Here is a 27,679-nt window from a genome sequence, read left to right as displayed (position 1 = left end):
TTCTAAGATCATTACTTTCATATTGAGTAAAAAACTACTTTTTGTTTTTGCAAACCTTACAAACTCACATACATACATTATTACAGGCATTTTTAGACATGAGACATGTTTGGTTTTGGAGTTATGTTTATATAACTTCTATATTTAATATGACTGTTATACTGTCATATTGAATTAAAAAAACTAGCTTGTGTCTTTGCAAACTTTACAAAATATCATTTTTCTAGTAAAATTAACAAAGATACATGTCTCCAGGCATTATTAGCCATTTTGCATGGGTTGTTTAGGAATTATGTTTGAATACATTTTTATTGCTTTTTTCGCATTATCTCAGGATTCTAAAATCCCTACTTTCATATTGAGGAAAAAACTACTTTTTGTTTTTGCAAACCTTACAAACTCACATAAATACATTATTATAGGCAATTTTAGACATGACACACGTTTGGTTCTGGAGTTATGTTTATATAACTTTCATATTTAGTATGACTGTTATACTGTCTTATTGAATAAAAACAACTAGCTTGTGTCTTTGCAAACTTTACAAAATATACATGCCTAGTAAAACTAACAAAGATACATGTCTCCAGGCATTATTACCCATTTTGCCTGGGTTGTTTAGGAGTTATGTTTAAATACATTTTTATTGCTTTTTTCGCATTATCTCAGGATTCCAAGATCATTACTTTCATATTGAGTAAAAAACTACTTTTTGTTTTTGCAAACCTTACAAACTCACATAAATACATTATTACAGACATTTTTAGACATGACACATGTTTGGTTTTGGAGTTATGTTTATATAACTTTTATATTTAGTATGACTGTTATACTGTCATATTGAATAAAAAAAAACTAGCTTGTGTCTTTGCAAACTTTACAAAATATCATTTTTCTAGTAAAACTAACAAAGATACATGTCTCCAGGCATTATTAGCCATTTTGCATGGGTTGTTTAGGAATTATGTTTAAATACATTTTTATTGCTTTTTTCGCATTATCTCAGGATTCTAAGATCATTACTTTCATATTGAGTAAAAAACTACTTTTTGTTTTTGAAAACCTTACAAACTCACATAAATACATTATTACAGGCATTTTTAGACATGACACATGTTTGGTTTTGGAGTTATGTTTATATAACTTTCATATTTAGTAGGATTGTTATACTGTCATATTGAATAAAAAAAAAATAGCTTGTGTCTTTGCAAACATTACAAAAGATCATTTTTCTAGTAAAACTAACAAAGATACATGTCTCCAGGCATTATTACCCATTTTGCATGGGTTTTTTAGGAATTATGTTTAAAGACATTTTTATTGCTTTTTTCGCATTATCTCAGGATTCTAAGATCATTACTCTCATATTGAGTAAAAAACTACTTTTTGTTTTTGCAAACCTTACAAACACATAAATACATTATTACAGGCATTTTTAGACATGAGACATGTTTGGTTTTGGAGTTATGTTTATATAACTTCTATATTTAATATGACTGTTATACTGTCATATTGAATTAAAAAAAACTAGCTTGTGTCTTTGCAAACTTTACAAAATATCATTTTTCTAGTAAAATTAACAAAGATACATGTCTCCAGGCATTATTAGCCATTTTGCATGGGTTGTTTAGGAATTATGTTTAAATACATTTTTATTGCTTTTTTCGCATTATCTCAGGATTCTAAAATCCCTACTTTCATATTGAGGAAAAAACTACTTTTTGTTTTTGCAAACCTTACAAACTCACATAAATACATTATTATAGGCAATTTTAGACATGACACACGTTTGGTTCTGGAGTTATGTTTATATAACTTTCATATTTAGTATGACTGTTATACTGTCTTATTGAATAAAAACAACTACCTTGTGTCTTTGCAAACTTTACAAAATATACATTTCCTAGTAAAACTAACAAAGATACATGTCTCCAGGCATTATTACCCATTTTGCCTGGGTTGTTTAGCAGTTATGTTTAAATACATTTTTATTGCTTTTTTCGCATTATCTCAGGATTCCAAGATCATTACTTTCATATTGAGTAAAAAATTACTTTTTATTCTTGCAAACCTTACAAACTCACATAAATACATTATTACAGACATTTTTAGACATGACACATGTTTGGTTTTGGAGTTATGTTTATATAACTTTTATATTTAGTATGACTGTTATACTGGCATATTGAATAAAAAAAATTAGCTTGTGTCTTTGCAAACTTTACAAAAGATCATTTTTCTAGTAAAACTAACAAAGATACATGTCTCCAGGCATTATTACCCATTTTGCCTGGGTTGTTTAGGAATTATGTTTAAATACATTTTTATTGCTTTTTTCGCATTATCTCAGGATTTTAGGATCATTACTTTCATATTGAGTAAAAAACTACTTTTTGTTTTTGCAAACCTTACAAACTCACATTAATACATGAGTACAGGCATTTTTAGACATGACACATGTTTGGTTTTGGAGTTATGTTTATATAACTTTCATATTTAGTATGACTGTTATACTGTCATATTGAATTAAAAAAAACTAGCTTGTGTCTTTGCAAACTTTACAAAAGATCATTTTTCTAGTAAAACTAACAAAGATACATGTCTCCAGGCATTATTACCCATTTTGCATGGGTTGTTTAGGAATTATGTTTAAATACATTTTTATTGCTTTTTTCGCATTATCTCAGGATTTTAAGATCATTACTTTCATATTGAGTAAAAAACTACTTTTTTTTTTTTGCAAACCTTACAAACTCACATTAATACATTATTACAGGCATTTTTAGACATGACACATGTTTGGTTTTGGAGTTATGTTTATATAACTTTTATATTTAGTATGACTGTTATACAGTCATATTGAATAAAAAAAAAACTAGCTTGTGTCTTTGCAAACTTTACAAAAGATCATTTTTCTAGTAAAACTAACAAAGATACATGTCTCCAGGCATTATTAGCCATTTTGCATGGGTTGTTTAGGATTTATGTTTAAATATATTTGTATTGCTTTTTTCGCATTATCTCAGGATTCTAAGATCATTACTTTCATATTGAGTAAAAAACTACTTTTTGTTTTTGCAAACCTTACAAACTCACATAAATACATTATTACAGGAATTTTTAGACACAACACATGTTTGGTTTTGGAGTTATGTTTTGATAACTTTCATATTTAGTAGGACTGTTATACTGTCATATTGAATAAAAAAAACTAGCTTTTGTCTTTGATATCTTTACAAAAGATCATTTTTCTAGTAAAACTAACAAAGATACATGTCTCCAGGCATTATTAGCCATTTTGCATGGGTTGTTTAGGAATTATGTTTAAATACATTTTTATTGCTTTTTTCGCATTATCCCAGGATTCTAAAATCCTTACTTTCATATTGAGGAAAAAACTACTTTTTGTTTTTGCAAACCTTACAAACTCACATGAATACATTATTATAGGCCATTTTAGACATGACACACGTTTGGTTCTGGAGTTATGTTTATATAACTTTCATATGTAGTATGACAGTTATACTGTCTTATTGAATAAAAACAACTAGCTTTTGTCTTTGCAAACTTTACAAACAATACATTTTCTAGTAAAACTAACAAAGATACATGTCTCCAGGCATTATTACCCATTTTGCCTGGGTTGTTTAGGAGTTATGTTTGAATACATTTTTATTGCTTTTTTCGCATTATCTCAGGATTCTAAGATCATTACTTTCATATTGAGTAAAAAACTACTTTTTGTTTTTGCAAACCTTACAAACTCACATTAATACATTATTACAGGCATTTTTAGACATGACACATGTTTGGTTTTGGAGTTATGTTTATATAACTTTGATATTTAAAATGACTGTTATACTGTCATATTGAATAAAAAAAAAACTGGCTTGTGTCTTTGCAAACTTTACAAAAGATCATTTTCCCAGTAAAACTAACAAAGATACATGTTTCCAGGCATTATCAGCCATTTTGCATATGTTGTTTAGGAGTAATGTTTAAATACATTTTTATTGCTTTTTTCGCATTATCTCAGGATTTTAAGAACATTACAGTCATATTGAGTAAAAAAACTACTTTTTGTGTTTGCAAGATTTAAAAAAGCATGTGTTTCGAGTAAAACGGCCAAGGATGCATTATTTCAGGTATTATTAGCCATTTTTCATGTGTGGTTTGAGGTATGGTTAAATAACTGTCATATACTGTCAGATATGACATAGTAAGTAAAACCTAATTTATGTATTTGCAAACCTTACAAAATCATTTAAATCTAGTAAAACTCACATGGATTCAATATTACAGACATTTTTAGACATTTTGCATATTTGGTTTAGGAATTATGTTGGAATCATTTTATTAATTTGTTCGTATTTTCTCAGAATTTTAGAACATTACTGTCATATTGAGTAAAGAAATAATTTTTGTGTTTGCAAGCCTTAAAAAAGCATATGTTTCGAGTAAAACTTACAAGAATGCATTATTTCAGGCATTGTTAATCATTTTTCATGTGTAGTTTAAGAGTTATGTTTAAATAACTGTCACATTGAGTGTGGCAGTTATACTGTCATATGGAGTAAAAAAAACTAACCTGTATTTGCAAACCTTACAAAAGAAAATGTTTCTAGTAACACTCACAAAGATAAATTTTTTCACGCATTATTAGACATGTTTCATGTGTGGTTAGGAGTTATAAATAAATAATTGTCATATTGAGGGTTACAGTTTTAATGTCATTATGTGTAAAACCTAATTTTTGTATTTGCAAACCTTACAAAAACAATTGATTCTAGTAAAACTTATATGGATTCAATATTACAGGCATTTTTAGACATTTTACATGTTTGGTTTAAAATTTGTGTTTGAATACATTTGTATTGCTTTTTTCGCATTATCTCAGGATTCTAAGAACATTACTTTCATATTGAGGAAAAAACTACTTTTTGTTTTTGCAAACCTTACAAACTCACATAAATACATTTTTAGACATGACACATGTTTGGTTTTGGAGTTATGTTTATATAACTTTCATATTTAGTATGACTGTTATACTGTCATATTGAATAAAAAAAACTAGCTAGTGTCTTTGATATCTTTACAAAAGATTATTTTTTTAAACTAACAACGTTACATGTCTCCCTAGGCATTATTAGCCATTTTGCATGTGTTGTTTAGGAGTTAGGTTTAAATACATTTTTATTGCTTTTTTCCCATTATCTCAGGGTTCTAAGAACATTACAGTCAAGTAAAAAACTACTTTTTGTGTTTGCAAAATATAAAACTCAGTAAAACTCCCAATGATTCATTATTTCAGGCATTATTAGCCATTTTTTTGTGTGGTTTATGAGTTATGTTTAAATAACTGTCATATTGAGTGTGATTTTGTCATTGTGAGTAAAACCTAATTTTTGTATTTGCAAACCTTACAAAAACAACCGATTCTAGGAAAAGTCACATTGATACAATATTACAGGCATGTTTAGACATATTGCATGTTTGGTTTTGGAGTTATATTTATATAACCTGCTTTCTGAGCCGCCACCTTTGTGGTTTGCGTGTCCCACTGATCCAGGACAAACAGGTCCTAGGTGAGGGATCAGACAAAGAGCAGCTCAAAGACCTTTATTAAAAGTACAATTGAGGACCTAGATTTTTTCTCGCCCGGACGCAGGTCACCGTGGCTCCCCTGTGGAGCCAGGCCCAGAGGTGTGGCACGATGGCGATTGACGGGCCTGTCCCCATGGGGCCCAGCCGTGCTCAGCTCGAAGAGGCAACGTGGATCCCCCCTCCAGGGCTCACCACTCATGGGCTGGGTCATAGAGGGTGCAGCGTGAGCGTGGCGGCAGCCGAAGGCAGGGCACTTGGTGGTCCGATTATCGGCTACATAAGCTCGCTCTTGGGACATGGACCGTCACCTCGCTGGGAGGGAAGGAGCCTGAGCTGGTGCTTGAGGTGGAGAAGTTCCCGGCTAGATATAGTTGGACTCACAGCAAGGGCTCTGGAACCTGTTCTCTCAGAGGGGCTGGACTGAGCTGAACTTTCATTACTTGCAACGCCAGAGTGGAAGAGATTCCACACTGGCGTTGCAACTAATGAGAGGCTGGGGTGGCAATTCTTGTTGCCCGCCGGCTCAAAGCCTGCACGTTGGACTTTAAACCCAATAGACGAGATGGTAGCTTCCTTCAGCCTTCGGGTTGGGTGACGGGTCCTGACTGTTGTTTGTGTTTACACACCAAACAGCAGCTCAGAGTACCAACTCTTTTTGGATTCCCTTGAGGGAGTACTGGAGAGTGCTCCCTCGGGTGATTCCCTTTTTCTGCTGGTGGACTTCAACGCTATGTTGGCAACGACAGTGAAACCTGGAGAGTCGTGATTGGGAAAAATGGCCACCCGGATCTGAACCCAAGTGGTGCTTTGTTATTGGACTTTTGTGCTTGTCACGGATTGTCCATAACAAACACAATGTTCAAACATAAGGGTGTCCATATGTGCACTTGGCACAAGGACACCCTCGGCCGCATGATTGACTTTGTAGTTGTGTCATGGGATTTGCGGCCTCATGTTTTGGACACTCGGTGAAGAGAGGGGCAGAGCTTTCTACCAACCACCACCTGGTGGTGAGCTGGCTCCGATGGTAGGGGAGGTTGCCGGTCAGACCTGGCAGGCCCAAACGCATTGTAAGGGTCTGCTGGGAACACCTAGCAGAGTCTCCTGAAGAACTTTGAACATGTCCGGAAGAACTTTGAACATGTCACGAGGGAGGTGCTGGACATTGAGTCTGAGTGGACCATGTTCTCTTGTTGAGCCAGCTGATTGAAGCTGTGGCCGCAAGGTGTTTGGTGCCTGTCGTGGCGGTAATCCACCAGCACCGAGGGATGCTGTCAAGCTGAAGAAAGAGCCACCGGGTCCTTTTGGCTCATGGGACTCCAGAGGCAGTGGGCATATCGACAGGCCAAGCGAGACCTCCTCAGTCCCACCAACACGTCTTCCTATGAGGAAACAGTGCCTGGGAAGTCTGTGGTGGGCTCTCCTATTTCTGGGGCTGAGGTTGCCAAGGTAGTTAAAAAGCTCCTCGGTGGCAAGGCCCCGGGGGTATGAGCTCCGTCCGGAGTTCCTTAAGGCTCTGGATGCTGTGGGGCAGTCTTGGTTGACAAGACTCTGCAACATTGCGTCTACATCAGGGGCGGTACCTCTGGATTGGCAGACCGGGGTGGTGGTTCCTCTCTTTAAGAAGGGGAACCGGAGGGTGTGTTCCAACTATCGTAGATCACACTCCTCAGCCTTCCCGGTAAGGTCTATTCATGTGTAATGGAGAGGAGGAACCTCGGATCCAGGACGAACAGTGTGGTTTTCGTCCTGGTCGTGGAACGGTAGACCAGCTCTATACTCTCGGCAGGGTCCTTGAGTGTGCATGGGAGTTTGCCCAACCAGTCTACATAAGTTTTGTGGACTTGGAGAAGACATTCGACCTTGGCCCCCGGTAAATCCTGTGGGGAGTGCTCAGAGAGTATGGAGTATCGGCATGTCTGATTGTGGCGGGTGTCTCCCTGTATGATCAGTGTCAGAGCTTGGTCCGCATTGCCGGCAGTATGTCGGACCTCTTTCCAGTGAGGGTTGGACTCCGCCAAGGCTGCCCTTTGTCACCGATTCTGTTCATAACTTTAATGGACAGAATATCTAGGCGCAGTCATGGCTTTGAGGATCCCCTCAACGCCATGACTGCGCCTGGTTTGGTGGCTGCAGGATTAGGTCTCTGCTTTTTGCAGATGATGTGGTCCTGATGGCTTCAACTGGCCAAGATCTTCAGCTTTCATTGGATCGGTTCGCAGTGAAGCGACTGGGATGAGAATCAGCACCTCCATGTCCGAGTCCATGGTTCTCGCCCGGGAAAGGGTGGAGTGCCATCTCGAGGTTGGGAAAGAGATCTTGCCCCAAGTGAAGGAGTTCAAGTACCTAGGAGTCTTGTTCACGAGTGAGGATAGAGTGGATTGTGAGATCTACAGGCGGATCGGTGCGGCGTCTTCAGTAATGAGGACGCTATAGCGATCCGTTGTGGTGAAGAAGGAGCTGAGCCAGAAGGAAAAGCTTTCAATTTACCGGTCGATCAACGTTCCCATCCTCACCTATGGTCATGAGCTTTGGGTTATGACCGAAAGGACAAGGTCACGGGTACAAGCGGCCGAAATGAGTTTCCTCCGCCGGGTGGTGGGTCTCTCCCTTAGAGATAGGGTGAGAAGCTCTGTCATCTGGGAGGAACTCAGTGTAAAGCCGCTGCTCCTCCACATTGAGAGGAGCCAGATAAGGTGGTTCGGGCATCTGCTCAGGATGCCACCCGAACGCCTCCCTAGGTCCGAACGGCAGGAGGCCATGGGGAAGACCTAGGATACATTGGAAAGACTATGGCCTGGGAACGCCTCGGGATCCCCCGAGAAGAGCTGGACAAAGTGGCTGGGGGGAGGGAAGTCTGGGCTCTCTGCTTAGGCTGCTGCCCCCGCAACCCGACCTCGGATAAGCGGAAGAAAATGGATGGATTTAGTATGACAGTTATACTGTCATATTGAGTGTGACAGTATACTGTCATAAAACCCAATTTTTGTATTTGCAAACCTGATTCTAGTAAAACTCACATCTATACAATATTACAGGCAATTTTGGTCATAATGCACGTTTGGTTTTGGAGTTATGTTCATATAACTTTAATATATAGTATGACATCTATACTGTTATAATGAGTAAAAAAACTAACTTGTGTCTGTCATAAAACTCAATTTTTGTATTTGCAAACCTTACAAAAACAAATGATTCTAGTAAAACTCACATGGATTCAATATTACAGGCATTTTTAGACATTTTGCATGTTTGGTTTAGGAATCATGTTGGAATACATTTGTATTGTTTTTTTCACATTATCTCAGCATTTTAAGAACTTACTGTCATATTGAGTAAAAAAAACCTTTTGTGTTTGCAAGCCTTAAAAAAACAACCGATTCTAGTAAAACTCACATTGATACAATATTACAGGCATGTTTAGACATCTTGCATGTTTGGTATTGGAGTTATGTTTATATAACCTGCTTTCTGAGCCGCCACCTTTGTGGTTTGCGTGTCCCACTGATCCTAGGAGCTATGTTGTCCGGGGGCTTCTATGCCCCCTGGTAGGGTCCCCCAAGACAAACAGGTCCTAGGTGAGGAATCAGACAAAGAGCAGCTCAAAGACCTTTATGAAAAGTACAAATCGAGGACCTAGATATTTTCTCGCCCGGACGCAGGTCACCGTGGCTCCCCTGTGGAGCCAGGCCCAGAGGTGGGGCACGATGGCGAGCGACTGGTGCCCATGGGGCCCAGCTCGAAGAGGCAACGTGGGTCCCCCCTGCAATAGGCTCACCACTCATGGGCTGGGTCACAGAGGTCGGGTGCAGTGTTAGCTGGGCGGAAGCCGAAGGCAGGGCACTTGGCGGTCCGATTATCGGCTACATAAGCTCGCTCTTGGGACGTGGAACGTCACCTCGCGAGGTGGAGAAGTTCCCGGCTAGATAAAGCTGGACTCACTTCGACGCACAGCAAGGGCTCTGGAACCTGTTCTCTCAAGAGGGGTTGGACTCTCTTCCACTCTGGCGTTGCAAGTAATGAGAGGCTGGGTTGGCAATTCTTGTTGCCCCCCAGCTCAAAGCCTGCACGTTGGACTTAACCCAGAAGACGAGATGGTAGCTTCCCTCCGCTTTCGGGTTGGGTGATGGGTCCTGACTGTTGTTGGTGTTTACGCACCAAACAGCAGCTCAGAGTACCCACTCTTTTTGGATTCCCTTGAGAGTGCTCCCTCGGGTGATTCCCTTGTTCTGCTGGGGGTCTTCAACGCTCATGTTGGCAACGACTTTGAAACCTGGAGAGTCGTGATTGGGAAAAATGGCCACCCGGATCTGAACCCAAGTGGTGCTTTGTTATTGGACTTTTGTGCTCGTCACGGATTGTCCATAACAAACACAATGTTCAAACATAAGGGTGTCCATATGTGCACTTGGCACCAGGACACCCTCGGCCGCAGTTCCATTATTGACTTTGTAGTTGTGTCATGGGATTTGCGGCCTCATGTTTTGGACACTCGGGTGAAGAGAGGGGCGAGCTTTCTACCGATCACCACCTGGTGAGCTGGCTCCGATGGTGGGGTAGGATCCCGGACAGACCTGGCAGGCCCAAACGCATTGTGAGAGTCTTTTGGGAATGCCTAGCAGAGTCTCCTGTCAGAGAGACTTTCTTTTTCCACCTCCGGAGGAACTTTGAACATGTCACAAAGGAGGTGCTGGACATTGAGTCTGAATGGATCATGTTCCGTGCCTCTCTTGTCAAGCCAGCTGATTGGAGCTGTGGCCGCAAGGTGTTTGGTGGCTGTCGTGGCGGTAATCCTAGAACCCGCTGGTGGCCACCAGCAGTGCGGGATGCCGTCAAGCTGAAGAAAGAGCTTATCTGGTCCTTTTGGCTCATGGGACTCCAGAGGCAGCGGGCATACCGACAGGCCAAGCAGTGCCTGGGGAATTTGTGGTGGGCTCTCCTATTTCTGGGGCTGAGGTTGTTTTAAAAGCTCCTCGGTGGCAAGGCCCCGGGGGTGGATGAGCTCTTAAGGCTCTGGATGCTGTGGGGCTGTTTTAGTTGACAAGACTCTGCAACATCGCGTGGACATCAGGGGCGGTACCTCTGGATTGGCAGACCGGGGTGGTGGTTCCTCTCTTTAAGAAGGGGAACCGGAGGGTGTGTTCCAACTATCGTAGATCACACTCCTCAGCCTTCCCGGTAAGGTCTATTCATGTGTACTGGAGAGGAGGAACCTCGGATCCAGGACGAACAGTGTGGTTTTCGTCCTGGTCGTGGAACGGTAGACCAGCTCTATACTCTCGGCAGGGTCCTTGAGTGTGCATGGGAGTTTGTCCAACCAGTCTACATGTGCTTTGTGGACTTGGAGAAGACATTCGACCGTGGCCACCCCGGGAAGTCCTGTGGGGAGTGCTCAGATAGTATGGGGTATCGGCATGTCTGATTGTGGCGGGTCGCTCCCTGTATGATCAGTGTCAGAGCTTGGTCCGCATTGCCAGCAATAAGTTGGCTGCCCTTTGTCACCAAATGTGTTCATAAATTTTATGGACAGAATTTCTAGGCGCAGTCATGGCGTTGAGGGGATCCGGTTTGGTGGCTGCAGGATTAGGTCTCTCCTTTTTGCAGATGATGTGGTCCTTATGGCTTTAACTGGCCAGGATCTTCAGCTCTCATTGGATTGGTTCGCAGCCGAGTGTGAAGCGACTGGGATGAGAATCAGCACCTCCAAGTCTGAGGTTCTCGCCCGGGAAAGGGTGGAGTGCCATCTCGAGGTTGGGCAGGAGATCTTGCCCCAAGTGGATGAGTTCAAGTACCTGGAGTCTTGTTCATGAGTGAGGGAAGAGTGGATTGTGAGATGCACAGGCTGATCGGTGCGGCGTCTTCAGTAATGAGGACGTTATATCGATTCGTTGTGGTAAGAAGGAGCTGCGCCAGAGGGAAAAGCTCTCAATTTACCGCTCAATCTACGTTCCCATCCTCACCTATGGTCATGAGCTTTGGGTTATGACCGAAAGGACAACATCACGGGTACAAGCGGCCGAAATGAGTTTTCTCCGCTGGGTGGCGGGTCTCTCCCTTACTGTAAGAATTTTCACCGTTTAATTACAGTAACCTACTGGCAGCTAATGGTTCCAGTATAAAACTGTTTTTCTACAGCACACATACTGTGATTTATCACTACAGTTTATTACTGTAAAAAGTATCACAGTACTGTGCTGTATCAAATATACGCTTCACAGCATAATACTGTCATCTGTTTAGCGGCATTACACTGTTATTTTAGTGTATCTACTGTAATATCCATTAACAGTTAATTACAGTAAAATAATTGTAAGCACTATAGACTGAGCTTTACAGTATAATGCCACTAGAAGTTAATGAGTTGAACTTTTAATTTTTCAAAATCAAAACCCCTGCAATCTGCTGGCATAAAACTGACTGGAGAAATGGCCTTGCAAGATTATGTTTTTATTAACCCATTATTTTAAAGTGCATCAAATACATTCAATGTACATTTAGTGCATTCTTCTTATTTTCAGTAAAGCATTTTAACATTTATAACATGTCCACTTAATTTCTAACTGGAGACAAAACACTGAACACGAGTCCAGTGTTTAGTTGTCGGCTACATAAAGCCCCACTCAAAGTCTGTGAGATGTTTTATAAGGGTGGCTACGTGAGGATTTACAGTTGCTGCCTTTTTCTGGACCAGCTTCCCGGTCTTCTTGGACACCACCTTTCCCTGGCTAGCCTTTGTTCCCCTCTCAGGGTTAACGCCAATGAATCGCCTAAAAAAGAGAGAAAGCATATTAGATATTCTGTTGTGATTGCAGATTACTTGTAGTCGATACAGAACCCCCCTCACATTGTTATTTAGGAATATGCACTGCACAAATATTAATATCAATTTTAGGATATATGTGAGCCTATACCATAACCACAGCTGTAGATGAGTGAATGCTCTAAAACCCATTAAGACAAATTTAGAGAGGAAGACAATGCTAAAGCCTCCCCAACCCCTCTCTCTATTCATGTTTTCTCTCCATCTACGGGACCGTGTATTTACGCTGATGTTTCCTGCTTTCACCCATTTAACATATCGTTACCTGCTCATTACCTATCTTTTCTGCATCCTGGGGTCACACTGGTGCTTCTTGCCTTTACCCATTCAACATATCTTTACCTGCACATTACCTACCTTCTCTGCATAGTGTGGTCACGCTGGTGCTTTCTACCTTCACCCATTCAACATATCTTTACCTGCACATTACCTACCTTCTCTATATCCTGGAGTCAAGCTGGTGTTTCCTGCTTTTACTCATTCAACTTATCTTTACCTGCACATTACCTACCTTCTCTGTATCCTGGCGTCTAGCTGGTGTTTCCTGCCTTCACCCATTCAACATATCTTTACCTGCACATTACCTACCTTCCCTGCATCCTTGGGTCACACTGGTGCTTCTTTCTTTCACCATACAACATATCTTCACCTGCACATACCTACCTTGTCTGCATGGCCTCGACCACACCTGCGCTTCCTTCTTTCACCCATTCAACATACCTTCACCCGCACATTACCTACCTTCCCTGCATAGTGGGGTCACACTGGTGCTTCCTGCCTTTACCCATTCAACATATCTTCACCCGCACATTACCTACTTGCTCTGCATTCTCGGGTCAAGCTGGTGCTTCCTGCCATCATCCAGTCAACATGTCTTTACCTGCAAATTATCTACTTTTTCTGCATCCTGGGGTCAAACAGGTGCTTCCTTCTTTGACCCAGTCAACATATCTTTACCTGCACATTACCTACCTTCTCTGTATCCTAGAGTCAAACTGGTGCTTCGGTCCCTAATAAGAAGGTCCACAAAGGAACAGAAGAGTCATTGATTTAAGGCACACAATTGGGGAAATGACAAGTCAAATTCCTGAACAGAGGTGAGAAATATAAAATAAAATATCCTAACAGTATTTTAACAGTATCAAGAGGATTTACCTTTGAACAAATTCCAATGTCCGAGGACCTTCCTCTTGGTATTCCAAGTTGAACACATAGTATGTGGCAAGAAGGGCAGCAAGCCCTGAGATTAAGCTAGGTTGGACGCCTTTGCAGATGACATCACCTTCCATGCTGATCATCACCAGCAACTGGTACAGTCAAGAAATGCAGTTTATGTTCCTAAACAGTATCCAATATGGGTAGCATTTTAAAAGTATTTGGAATGGCCACCTCACTCGCTCTCTCTTTCCTCTGTTTACATCTAGTCTCCTAAGGCAGTGGTTCTCAAATGGGGGTACGCATACTCCTGGGGGTACTTGAAGGTATGCCAAGGGGTACGTGAAATTTTTTTTAAATATTCTAAAAATAGCAACAATTCAAAAATCCTTTATAAATATATTTATTGAATAATACTTCGACAAAATATGAATGTAAGTTCATAAACTGAACAACTAATCAAGTAGGCTATTCCATTCATTACCATAAAGCCAGAGTTTCCCCCATGCCATGATGGTTTGACCCTACCTGGCGGTGCCACACGGCACCAACTGTCAATCAACTATCCATGTAGAAAACAATGGAGGCTTGGTTAAAGCGTAGTGGACATGTTCCATAAATATTGATGTTAAAGATTTCTTTTTTTGTGAAGAAATGTTGAGAATGAAGTTCATGAATCCAGATGGATCTCTATTACAATCCCCAAAGAGGGCACTTTAAGTTGATTACTTCTATGTGTAAAAATCTTTATTTATAATTGAATCACTTGGTTATTTTTCAACACGTTTTTAGTTATTTTTATATCTTTTTTTCCAAATAGTTCAAGAAAGACCACAACAAATGAGCAATATTTTGCACTGTTATACAATTTAATAAATCAGAAACTGATGACATAGTGCTGTATTTTACTTCTTTATCTCTTTTTTTTCAACCAAAAATGCTTTGCTCTGATTAGGGGGTACTTGAATTTAAAAAATGTTCACAGGGGTACATCACTGAAAAAAGGTTGAGAACCACTGTCCTAAGGCAGTGGTTCTCAACCTTTTTTCAGTGCTGTGAACATTTTTTTAATGCAAGTAGACCTCCATGTCTTCATAACAGGAATATCCTGAATCCTCAAGTTGCATATCACAATAGTCATCATCAGTGTTAATAACACAAGAGCTGCTTGGATTTGCTGTTGATCAAGTCAAACTTCGTTCAGTGTAGCCGTAGTGCTTCCTTGACACGTGCGATGTGAAAGTAGACTTAACTGTAAATCTTTTTTCACATTGACTGAAGGGGCACGTAACTGTCCTACCTTCGGTAATATGACTTTTCAAATGCAGGAGAAAGGCTCGTATATCATCGCACTTCGCGCTACATGAGACAATATTACAAGGTAAACCTTCTGCGCTATACATATCAGTCCTACTCTTGCCATATTTATGACGACGGCTGTGAGTTTTGAAGGCTGAGAAGTTGGAAAAAACTCTTGTGCATTTAGGGAAAGCACACTTAAACGATGCATTAGGCATACAACTATGACTTCGCATGTGTCTAACATACGCAAATACATTGCTGCAAGTCGTAGCACATATGTTGCAAGTTATCATCTTTTATGATGACTATGACAAAAAAGAAGAAAACTTAGCTAGCTAGCATGCGGCGGTACATGCGCGTGGTCAACGATAGTGTCTGTGATGCTGACTGTGACGCTATGTCATTTCGGACTTTATAAATATATATATAAAGTAATTCAAACAGAAAATGACACATCAAGGTACAAGTGACTCTTACCTTGTTATCAAAAACACACGATGCAGTAGGATGGATTTAGCAGGGTCGGCCAGGTGAAATGAAGCTCGGTTGGACGAATTGTGGGCGGACCCAAGAAACAAGTCTGAAAAATACTGAATTACACTGTAGGTTTTACAGTAACTTACTGCTGGTCGATATTTTTTGAAAAATGCAACAAAATTTACAGTACTTAACTGCATTTAAGAAGAACATGATAGGTTGATTGGCAACACTAAATTGGCCCTAGTGTGTGAATGTGAGTGTGAATGTTGTCTGTCTATCTGTGTTGGCCCTGCAATGAGGTGGCGACTTGTCCAGGGTGTACCCCGCCTTCCGCCTGATTGTAGCTGAGATAGGCTCCAGCGCCCCCCGCGACCCCGAAGGGAATAAGCGGTAGAAAATGGATGGATGGATGGAGTATATAACTGTAATTTTATTTTTTATTTTTACAGTAATTTTTTACAGTGAAGGTCATGGGTGTCAAACTCTGGCCCGTGGGCCAAATTTGGCCCAACGTGTAATTTGACTTGGCCCTTGAGGCAATATCAAATTAACACTAAAGCTGGATCTTCGATTATACATTGCGGCTGTGCCGCTACTTCTAATACTTGCCAACCCTCCCGGGAGTGACTCCAGCACTCCTCCCGAATTTTTTTTTTTTTTCCAGCTAGTCAAACGAGTGCCAGCCCAGTTTCATGTCAGTGCAGCTTCTGCACCCACACACAATTGAATGCAACGCATACTTCATCAACAGCGATACAGGTTACACTGACGGTAGCCAAATAAAAAACTTTAACACTTTTAGAAATATACGCCACACTGTGAATCCACACCAAACAAGAATGACAAACACATTTCGGGAGAACATCCGCACCGTAACACAACATAAACACAACACAACAAATACCAGAACCCTTTGTAGCACTAAATCTTCCGAGACGCTACAAGGTGTGTGTGTGTGGGGGGGGGGAGGTTTGGTGGTAGCGGGGGTGTATTTTGTAGCGTCCCGAAAGAGTTAGTGCTGCAAAAGATTCTGGGTATTTGTTCTTTTGTGTTTATGTTGTGTTACGGTGCGGATGTTCTCCCGAAAAGTGTTTTTTATTTTTGTTTGGTGTGGGTTCACAGTGTGGCGTATATTTCTAACAGTGTTAAAGTTTTTTATACTGGCACCCTCAGTGTAACCTGTATCGCTGTTGATGAAGTATGCGTTGCATTCATTTGTGTATGCGTGCTGTAGCTGCACATATCTTGTGACTGGGTCTGAATGATGTTAGAATTGGGTGTACGAGATATGACTGTTGAACATCTTGTTCGATAATGAAAGTTGCCTCAGCTCAAAGCCTGAGCCCCGACATTAAAGAACTAGCATCTAAAAAAAGATGCCAGGTATCTGGCTTGGGCACATCAAATTAGATCAGTGTGTTGCAAACTGAGCAGTTTAAAGTCCTGAATGGTTGTTTTATTCATTGTTATTTTATTTTCAAATTTATTAGCCTGTGGATAAAGTTAATGTTGATGTTTACCTCAGAAGGCTGCAAATAGAAAAGAGGCATTCAATTTGTATTTAAATTATATTTGATATGCAATTGATATTTTTTAATTATTATTATTATTATTTGAAACTCCATTTTGCATGTCACTATAAAGTTATATAAGCCTTGCTTGTTCAATATTCAATGCAAAACGTGTTTGGGTCCCTATTAAAAGGTTAATTTGTTCAACCTTGGCCCGCGGCTTTTTTCAGTTTTAAACTTTGGCCCACTCTGTATTTGAGTTTGACACCCCTGGTGAAGGTGAAGCTCTGTCATCCTGGAGGCCACGGGGAAGACCCAGGACACATTGGGAACACTATGTCTCCCGGCTGGCCTGGGAACGCCTCGGGATCCCCTGAGAAAAGGTCCTAGGTGAGGGATCGGACAAAGAGCAGCTCAAAGACCTTTATGAAAAGTACAAATCGAGGACCTAGATTTTTTCTCGCCCAGGCGCAGGTCACCGTGGCTCCCCTGTGGAGCCAGGCGCAGAGGTGGGGCACGATGGCGAGCGACTGGTGGCCGGGCCTGTCTCCATGGGGCCCTGCCGGGCTCATTTCGAAGAGGCAACGTGGGTCAACCCTCCAATGGGCTCACCACTCATGGGCCCATTGAGGTCATAGAGGTCGGATGCAGTGTGAACTGGGCGGCAGCCGAAGGCAGGGCACTTGGCAGTCCAATTATCGGCTACATAAGCTCGCCCTTGGGACGTGGAACGTCACCTCGCTGGGAGGGAAAGAGCCTGAGCTGGTGCGCGAGGTGAAGAAGTTCCGGCAAGATATAGTTGGACTCACTTCGACGCACAGCAAGAGCTCTGGAACCTGTTCTCTCAAGAGGGGCTGGACTCTCTTCCACTCTGGCGTTGCAAGCAATGAGAGGCTGGGGTGGCAATTGTTGTTGCTCAAAGCCTGCACGTTGGACCCAGTAGACGAGATGGTAGCTTCCCTCCGCCTTTGGGTTGGGTGACGGGTCCTGACTGTTGTTTGTGTTTACGCACCAAACAGCAGATCAGAGTACCCACTCTTTTTGGATTCCCTTGAGGGAGTACTGGAGAGTGCTCCCTCGGGTGATTCCCTTGTTCTGTTGGGGGACTTCAATGCTCATGTTGGCAAGGACAGTGAAACCTGGAGAGTCGTGATTGGGAAAAATGGCCACCCGGATCTGAACCCAAGTGGTGCTTTGTTATTGGACTTTTGTGCTTGTCACGGATTGTCCAAAACAAACACAATGTTCAAAACATAAGGAAGAACTTTAAACATGTCACGAGGGAGGTGCTGGACATTGAGTCTGAGTGGACCATGTTCCGTGCCTCTCTTGTCGAGCCTGCTGATTGGAGCTGTGGCCGCAAGGTGTTTGGTGCCTGTCGTGGCGGTAATCCTAGAACTCGCTGGTGGCCACCAGCAGGGAGGGATGCCGTCAAGCTGAAGAAAGAGCCTATCGGGTCCTTTTGGCTCATGGGACTCCAGAGGCAGCGGGCATACCGACAGGCCAAGCAGTGCCTGGGGAATCTGTGGTGGACTCTCCTATTTCTGGGGCTTAGGTTGCCTAGGTAGTTAAAAAGCTCCTCTGTGGCAAGGCCCCGGTGGTGGATGAGTTCCTTAAGGTTCTGGATACTGTGGGGCTGTCTTGGTTGACAAGACTCTGCAACATCGCGTGAACATTGGGGGTGGTACCTCTGGATTGGCACACCGGGGTGGTGGTTCCTCTCTTTAAGAAGGGGAACCGGAGGGTGTGTTCCAACTATCGTGAAACACACTCCTCAGCCTTCCCGGTAAGGTCTATTCATGTGTACTGGAGAGGAGGAAACTCGGATCCAGGACGAACAGTGTGGTTTTCGTCCTGGTCGTGGAACGGTAGACCAGGTCTATACTCTCGGCAGGGTCCTTGAGTGTGAAGCGACTGGGATGAGAATCAGCACCTCCAAGTCCAAGTCCATGGTTCTCGCGCAGGAAAGGGTCGAGTGCCATCTCCAGGTTGGGGAGGAGATCTTGCCCCAAGTGGAGGAGTTCAAGTACCTAGGAGTCTTGTTCACGAGTGAGGATAGAGTGGATCGAGAGATCCACAGGCGATTTGGTGCGGCGTCTTCAGTATTGAGGACGCTATATCGATCCGTTGTGGTGAAGAAGGAGCTGAGCCAGAAGGAAAAGCTCTCAATTTACCGTCGATCTACGTTCCCAGCTTTGGGTTATGACCGAAAGGACAAGCGGCCGAAATGCGTTTCCTCTGCCGGGTGGTGGGTCTCTACCTTAGAGACAGGGTGAGAAGCTCTGTCATCCGGGAGGAACTCAAAGTAAAGCCGCTGCTCCTCCACATTGAGAGGAGCCATGAGGTGGTTCGGGCATCTGCTCAAGATGCCACCCGAACGCCTCTAGGGAGGTGTGGCAGGAGGCCACGGGGAAGACCTAGGACACATTGGAAAGACTATGTCCCCGGCTGGCCTGGGAACGCCTCGGAATACCCCGAGAAGAGCTGGACGAAGTGGCTGGGGAGAGGGAAGTCTTGGATTTTCTGCTCAGGCTGCTGCCCCCGCAACCCGACCTCGGATAAGCGGAAGAAAATGGATGGATTTAGAATGACAGTTATACTGTCAGATTGAGTACAAAAACTAACTAAACCTTACACAATATAATGTTTCTAGTAAAACTCACAAAGATACATATCTCCAGGCATTATTAGCCATTTTGCATGGGTGGTTTAGGAGTTATGTTTAAATAAATAACTGTCAGATTGAGTGTGACAGTAAACTGTCATAGTGAGTAAAACCCTTATTTTGTATTTGCAAACCATACAAAAACAACTAAATCTAGTTAAACTCACACAGATACAATATTACAGGCATTTTTAGACACAATGCATGTTTGGTTTTAGAGTTATGTTTATATAACTTTCATATTTAGTATGACAGTTATACTGTCATATTGAATAAAAACAACAACTAACAAAACCTTACAAAATACCATTTTTCTAGTAAAACTAACTAAGATACATGCTCCAGGCATTATTAGCTATTTTGCATGTGTTATTTGAGTTATGTTTAAATAACTGTCATATTGAGTGTGACAGTATACTGTCATAAAACCCAATTTTTGTATTTGCAACCCTGATTCTAGTAAAACTCACATATATACAATATTACAGGCAGTTTTGGACATAATGGTTTGGTTTTGGAGTTATGTTTATATAACTTTCATATATAGTATGACAGCTAAACTGTTATATTGAGTAAAAAAACTAACTTGTGTTTGTCATAAAACCCAATTTTTGTATTAGCAAACTGATTCAAATAAAACTCACATGGATTCAATATTACAGGCATTTTCAGACATTTTGCATGTTTGGTTTAGGAATTATGTTGGAATCATTTTTATTAATTTGTTCGTATTTTCTCAGAATTTTAGAACATTACTGTCATATTGAGTAAAAAAATAATTTTTGTGTTTGCAAGCCTTAAAAAAAGCATATGTTTCCAGTAAAACTCCCAAAGATGCATTATTTCAGGCATTATTAGCCATTTTTCAGGTGTGGTTTAGGAGTTATGTTTAAATAACTGTCATATTGAGTGTGGCGTTATACTGTCATATTGAGTTAAAAAAAATCTAACTTGTGTCTTTGCAAACCTTACAAAAGAAAATGTTTCCAGCAACACTCACAAAGATAATTTTTTTCACGCTATTAGACATGTTTCATGTGTATTTAGGAGTTATAATTAAATAACTTTCATATTGAGTGTTAAAGTTATAATGTCATTATGTGTAAAACCTAATTTTTGTATTTGCAAACCTTACAAAAACAATTGATTCTAGTAAAACTTACATAAATTCAATATTACAGGCATTTTTAGACAATTCACATGTTTGGTTTTGGAGTTATGTTTATATAACTTTCATATTTAGTATGACTGTTATACTGTCATATTGAATAAAAAAAAACTAGCTTGTGTCTTTGCAAACTTTACAAAAGATCATTTTTCTAGTAAAACTAACAAAGATACATGTCTCCAGGCATTATTACCCATTTTGCATGGGTTGTTTAGGAATTATGTTTAAAGACATTTTTATTGCTTTTTTCGCATTATCTCAGGATTCTAAGATCATTACTTTCATATTGAGTAAAAAAACTACTTTTTGTTTTTGCAAACCTTACAAACTCACATAAATACATTATAACAGGCATTTTTAGACATGACACATGTTTGGTTTTGGAGTTATGTTTATATGACTTCTATATTTAATATGAGTGTTATACTGTCATATTGAATAAAAAAAAAACTAGCTTGTGTCTTTGCAAACTTTACAAAATATCATTTTTCTAGTAAAATTAACAAAGATACATGTCTCCAGGCATTATTAGCCATTTTGCATGGGTTGTTTAGGAATTATGTTTAAATACATTTTTATTGCTTTTTTCGCATTATCTCAGGATTCTAAAATCCCTACTTTCATATTGAGGAAAAAACTACTTTTTGTTTTTGCAAACCTTACAAACTCACATAAATACATTATTATAGGCAATTTTAGACATGACACACGTTTGGTTCTGGAGTTATGTTTATATAACTTTCATATTTAGTATGACTGTTATACTGTCTTATTGAATAAAAACAACTAGCTTGTGTCTTTGCAAACTTTACAAAATATACATTTCCTAGTAAAACTAACAAAGATACATGTCTCCAGGCATTATTACCCATTTTGCCTGGGTTGTTTAGGAGTTATGTTTAAATACATTTTTATTGCTTTTTTCGCATTATCTCAGGATTCCAAGATCATTACTTTCATATTGAGTAAAAAACTACTTTTTGTTTTTGCAAACCTTACAAACTCACATAAATACATTATTACAGACATTTTTAGACATGACACATGTTTGGTTTTGGAGTTATGTTTATATAACTTTTATATTTAGTATGACTGTTATACTGTCATATTGAATAAAAAAAATTAGCTTGTGTCTTTGCAAACTTTACAAAAGATCATTTTTCTAGTAAAACTAACAAAGATACATGTCTCCAGGCATTATTACCCATTTTGCATGGGTTGTTTAGGAATTATGTTTAAATACATTTTTATTGCTTTTTTCGCATTATCTCAGGATTTTAAGATCATTACTTTCATATTGAGTAAAAAACTACTTTTTGTTTTTGCAAACCTTACAAACTCACATTAATACATTATTACAGGCATTTTTAGACATGACACATGTTTGGTTTTGGAGTTATGTTTATATAACTTTCATATTTAGTATGACTGTTATACTGTCATATTGAATTAAAAAAAAGTAGCTTGTGTCTTTGCAAACTTTACAAAAGATCATTTTGCTAGTAAAACTAACAAAGATACATGTCTCCAGGCATTATTACCCATTTTGCATGGGTTGTTTAGGAATTATGTTTAAATAAATTTTTATTGCTTTTTTCGCATTATCTCAGGATTTTAAGATCATTACTTTCATATTGAGTAAAAAACTACTTTTTGTTTTTGCAAACCTTACAAACTCACATTAATACATTATTACAGGCATTTTTAGACATGACACATGTTTGGTTTTGGAGTTATGTTTATATAACTTTTATATTTAGTATGACTGTTATACAGTCATATTGAATAAAAAAAAAGTAGCTTGTGTCTTTGCAAACTTTACAAAAGATCATTTTTCTAGTAAAACTAACAAAGATACATGTCTCCAGGCATTATTAGCCATTTTGCATGGGTTGTTTAGGAATTATGTTTAAATACATTTTTATTGCTTTTTTCGCATTATCTCAGGATTCTAAGATCATTACTTTCATATTGAGTAAAAAACTACTTTTTGTTTTTGCAAACCTTACAAACTCACATAAAATACATTATTACAGGCATTTTTAGACATAACACATGTTTGGTTTTGGAGTTATGTTTTGATAACTTTCATATTTAGTAGGACTGTTATACTGTCATATTGAATAAAAAAAACTAGCTTTTGTCTTTGATATCTTTACAAAAAATACATTTTCTAGTAAAACTAACAAAGATACATGTCTCCAGGCATTATTACCCATTTTGCCTGGGTTGTTTAGGAGTTATGTTTGAATACATTTTTATTGCTTTTTTCGCATTATCTCAGGATTCTAAGATCATTACTTTCATATTGAGTAAAAAACTACTTTTTGTTTTTGAAAACCTTACAAACTCACATTAATACATTATTACAGGCATTTTTAGACATGACACATGTTTGGTTTTGGAGTTATGTTTATATAACTTTGATATTTAAAATGACTGTTATACTGTCATATTGAATTAAAAAAAACTGGCTTGTGTCTTTGCAAACTTTACAAAAGATCCTTTTTCCAGTAAAACTAACAAAGATACGTGTTTCCAGGCATTATTAGCCATTTTGCATATGTTGTTTAGGAGTAATGTTTAAATACATTTTTATTGCTTTTTTCGCATTATCTCAGGATTTTAAGAACATTACAGTCATATTGAGTAAAAAAACTACTTTTTGTGTTTGCAAGATTTAAAAAAGCATGTGTTTCGAGTAAAACGGCCAAGGATGCATTATTTCAGGCATTATTAGCCATTTTTCATGTGTGGTTTGAGTTATGGTTAAATAACTGTCATATACTGTCAGATATGACATAGTAAGTAAAACTTAATTTATGTATTTGCAAACCTTACAAAATAATTTAAATCTAGTAAAACTCACATGGATTCAATATTACAGACATTTTTAGACATTTTGCATATTTGGTTTAGGAATTATGTTGGAATCATTTTTATTAATTTGTTCGTATTTTCTCAGAATTTTAGAACATTACTGTCATATTGAGTAAAGAAATAATTTTTGTGTTTGCAAGCCTTAAAAAAGCATATGTTTCGAGTAAAACTTACAAGAATGCATTATTTCAGGCATTGTTAATCATTTTTCATGTGTAGTTTAAGAGTTATGTTTAAATAACTGTCATATTGAGTGTGGCAGTTATACTGTCATATGGAGTAAAAAAAACTAACCTGTATTTGTAAACCTTACAAAAGAAAATGTTTCTAGTAACACTCACAAAGATAAATTTTTTCACGCATTATTAGACATGTTTCATGTGTGGTTAGGAGTTATAAATAAATAATTGTTATATTGAGTGTTACAGTTTTAATGTCATTATGTGTAAAACCTAATTTTTGTATTTGCAAACCTTACAAAAACAATTGATTCTAGTAAAACTTATATGGATTCAATATTACAGGCATTTTTAGACATTTTACATGTTTGGTTTAAAATTTGTGTTTGAATACATTTGTATTGCTTTTTTCGCATTATCTCAGGATTCTAAGAACATTACTTTCATATTGAGTAAAAAACTACTTTTTGTTTTTGCAAACCTTACAAACTCACATAAATACATTTTTAGACATGACACATGTTTGGTTTCGGAGTTATGTTTATATAACTTTCATATTTAGTATGACTGTTATACTGTCATATTGAATAAAAAAAACTAGCTAGTGTCTTTGATATCTTTACAAAAGATCATTTTTTTAAACTAACAACGTTACATGTCTCCCTAGGCATTATTAGCCATTTTGCATGTGTTGTTTAGGAGTTAGGTTTAAATACATTTTTATTGCTTTTTTCCCATTATCTCAGGGTTCTAAGAACATTACAGTCAAGTAAAAAACTACTTTTTGTGTTTGCAAAATATAAAACTCAGTAAAACTCCCAATGATTCATTATTTCAGGCATTATTAGCCATTTTTTTGTGTGGTTTATGAGTTATGTTTAAATAACTGTCATATTGAGTGTGATTTTGTCATTGTGAGTAAAACCTAATTTTTGTATTTGCAAACCTTACAAAAACAACCGATTCTAGGAAAAGTCACATTGATACAATATTACAGGCATGTTTAGACATATTGCATGTTTGGTTTTGGAGTTATATTTATATAACCTGCTTTCTGAGCCGCCACCTTTGTGGTTTGCGTGTCCCACTGATCCAGGACAAACAGGTCCTAGGTGAGGGATCAGACAAAGAGCAGCTCAAAGACCTTTATTAAAAGTACAATTGAGGACCTAGATTTTTTCTCGCCCGGACGCAGGTCACCGTGGCTCCCCTGTGGAGCCAGGCCCAGAGGTGTGGCACGATGGCGATTGACGGGCCTGTCCCCATGGGGCCCAGCCGTGCTCAGCTCGAAGAGGCAACGTGGATCCCCCCTCCAGGGCTCACCACTCATGGGCTGGGTCATAGAGGGTGCAGTGTGAGCTGGGCGGCAGCCGAAGGCAGGGCACTTGGTGGTCCGATTATCGGCTACATAAGCTCGCTCTTGGGACATGGAACGTCACCTCGCTGGGAGGGAAGGAGCCTGAGCTGGTGCTTGAGGTGGAGAAGTTCCCGGCTAGATATAGTTGGACTCACAGCAAGGGCTCTGGAACCTGTTCTCTCAGAGGGGCTGGACTGAGCTGAACTTTCATTACTTGCAATGCCAGAGTGGAAGAGATTCCACACTGGCGTTGCAACTATTGAGAGGCTGGGGTGGCAATTCTTGTTGCCCCCCGGCTCAAAGCCTGCACGTTGGACTTTAAACCCAATAGACGAGATGGTAGCTTCCTTCAGCCTTCGGGTTGGGTGACGGGTCCTGACTGTTGTTTGTGTTTACACACCAAACAGCAGCTCAGAGTACCAACTCTTTTTGGATTCCCTTGAGGGAGTACTGGAGAGTGCTCCCTCGGGTGATTCCCTTTTTCTGCTGGTGGACTTCAACGCTATGTTGGCAACGACAGTGAAACCTGGAGAGTCGTGATTGGGAAAAATGGCCACCCGGATCTGAACCCAAGTGGTGCTTTGTTATTGGACTTTTGTGCTTGTCACGGATTGTCCATAACAAACACAATGTTCAAACATAAGGGTGTCCATATGTGCACTTGGCACAAGGACACCCTCGGCCGCATGATTGACTTTGTAGTTGTGTCATGGGATTTGCGGCCTCATGTTTTGGACACTCGGTGAAGAGAGGGGCAGAGCTTTCTACCAACCACCACCTGGTGGTGAGCTGGCTCCGATGGTAGGGGAGGTTGCCGGTCAGACCTGGCAGGCCCAAACGCATTGTAAGGGTCTGCTGGGAACACCTAGCAGAGTCTCCTGAAGAACTTTGAACATGTCCGGAAGAACTTTGAACATGTCACGAGGGAGGTGCTGGACATTGAGTCTGAGTGGACCATGTTCTCTTGTTGAGCCAGCTGATTGAAGCTGTGGCCGCAAGGTGTTTGGTGCCTGTCGTGGGATGCTGTCAAGCTGAAGAAAGAGCCACCGGGTCCTTTTGGCTCATGGGACTCCAGAGGCAGTGGGCATATCGACAGGCCAAGCGAGACCTCCTCAGTCCCACCAACACGTCTTCCTATGAGGAAACAGTGCCTGGGAAGTCTGTGGTGGGCTCTCCTATTTCTGGGGCTGAGGTTGCCAAGGTAGTTAAAAAGCTCCTCGGTGGCAAGGCCCCGGGGGTATGAGCTCCGTCCGGAGTTCCTTAAGGCTCTGGATGCTGTGGGGCAGTCTTGGTTGACAAGACTCTGCAACATTGCGTCTACATCAGGGGCGGTACCTCTGGATTGGCAGACCGGGGTGGTGGTTCCTCTCTTTAAGAAGGGGAACCGGAGGGTGTGTTCCAACTATCGTAGATCACACTCCTCAGCCTTCCCGGTAAGGTCTATTCATGTGTAATGGAGAGGAGGAACCTCGGATCCAGGACGAACAGTGTGGTTTTCGTCCTGGTCGTGGAACGGTAGACCAGCTCTATACTCTCGGCAGGGTCCTTGAGTGTGCATGGGAGTTTGCCCAACCAGTCTACATAAGTTTTGTGGACTTGGAGAAGACATTCGACCTTGGCCCCCGGTAAATCCTGTGGGGAGTGCTCAGAGAGTATGGAGTATCGGCATGTCTGATTGTGGCGGGTGTCTCCCTGTATGATCAGTGTCAGAGCTTGGTCCGCATTGCCGGCAGTATGTCGGACCCCTTTCCAGTGAGGGTTGGACTCCGCCAAGGCTGCCCTTTGTCACCGATTCTGTTCATAACTTTAATGGACAGAATATCTAGGCGCAGTCATGGCTTTGAGGATCCCCTCAACGCCATGACTGCGCCTGGTTTGGTGGCTGCAGGATTAGGTCTCTGCTTTTTGCAGATGATGTGGTCCTGATGGCTTCAACTGGCCAAGATCTTCAGCTTTCATTGGATCGGTTCGCAGTGAAGCGACTGGGATGAGAATCAGCACCTCCATGTCCGAGTCCATGGTTCTCGCCCGGGAAAGGGTGGAGTGCCATCTCGAGGTTGGGAAAGAGATCTTGCCCCAAGTGAAGGAGTTCAAGTACCTAGGAGTCTTGTTCACGAGTGAGGATAGAGTGGATTGTGAGATCTACAGGCGGATCGGTGCGGCGTCTTCAGTAATGAGGACGCTATAGCGATCCGTTGTGGTGAAGAAGGAGCTGAGCCAGAAGGAAAAGCTTTCAATTTACCGGTCGATCAACGTTCCCATCCTCACCTATGGTCATGAGCTTTGGGTTATGACCGAAAGGACAAGGTCACGGGTACAAGCGGCCGAAATGAGTTTCCTCCGCCGGGTGGTGGGTCTCTCCCTTAGAGATAGGGTGAGAAGCTCTGTCATCTGGGAGGAACTCAGTGTAAAGCCGCTGCTCCTCCACATTGAGAGGAGCCAGATGAGGTGGTTCGGGCATCTGCTCAGGAAGCCACCCGAACGCCTCCCTAGGTCCGAACGGCAGGAGGCCATGGGGAAGACCTAGGATACATTGGAAAGACTATGGCCTGGGAACG

This window comes from Entelurus aequoreus, linkage group LG12 (assembly GCF_033978785.1).
Source record: "Entelurus aequoreus isolate RoL-2023_Sb linkage group LG12, RoL_Eaeq_v1.1, whole genome shotgun sequence".
NCBI lineage: Eukaryota > Metazoa > Chordata > Actinopteri > Syngnathiformes > Syngnathidae > Entelurus > Entelurus aequoreus.
This window is presented reverse-complemented; position numbering follows the sequence as displayed.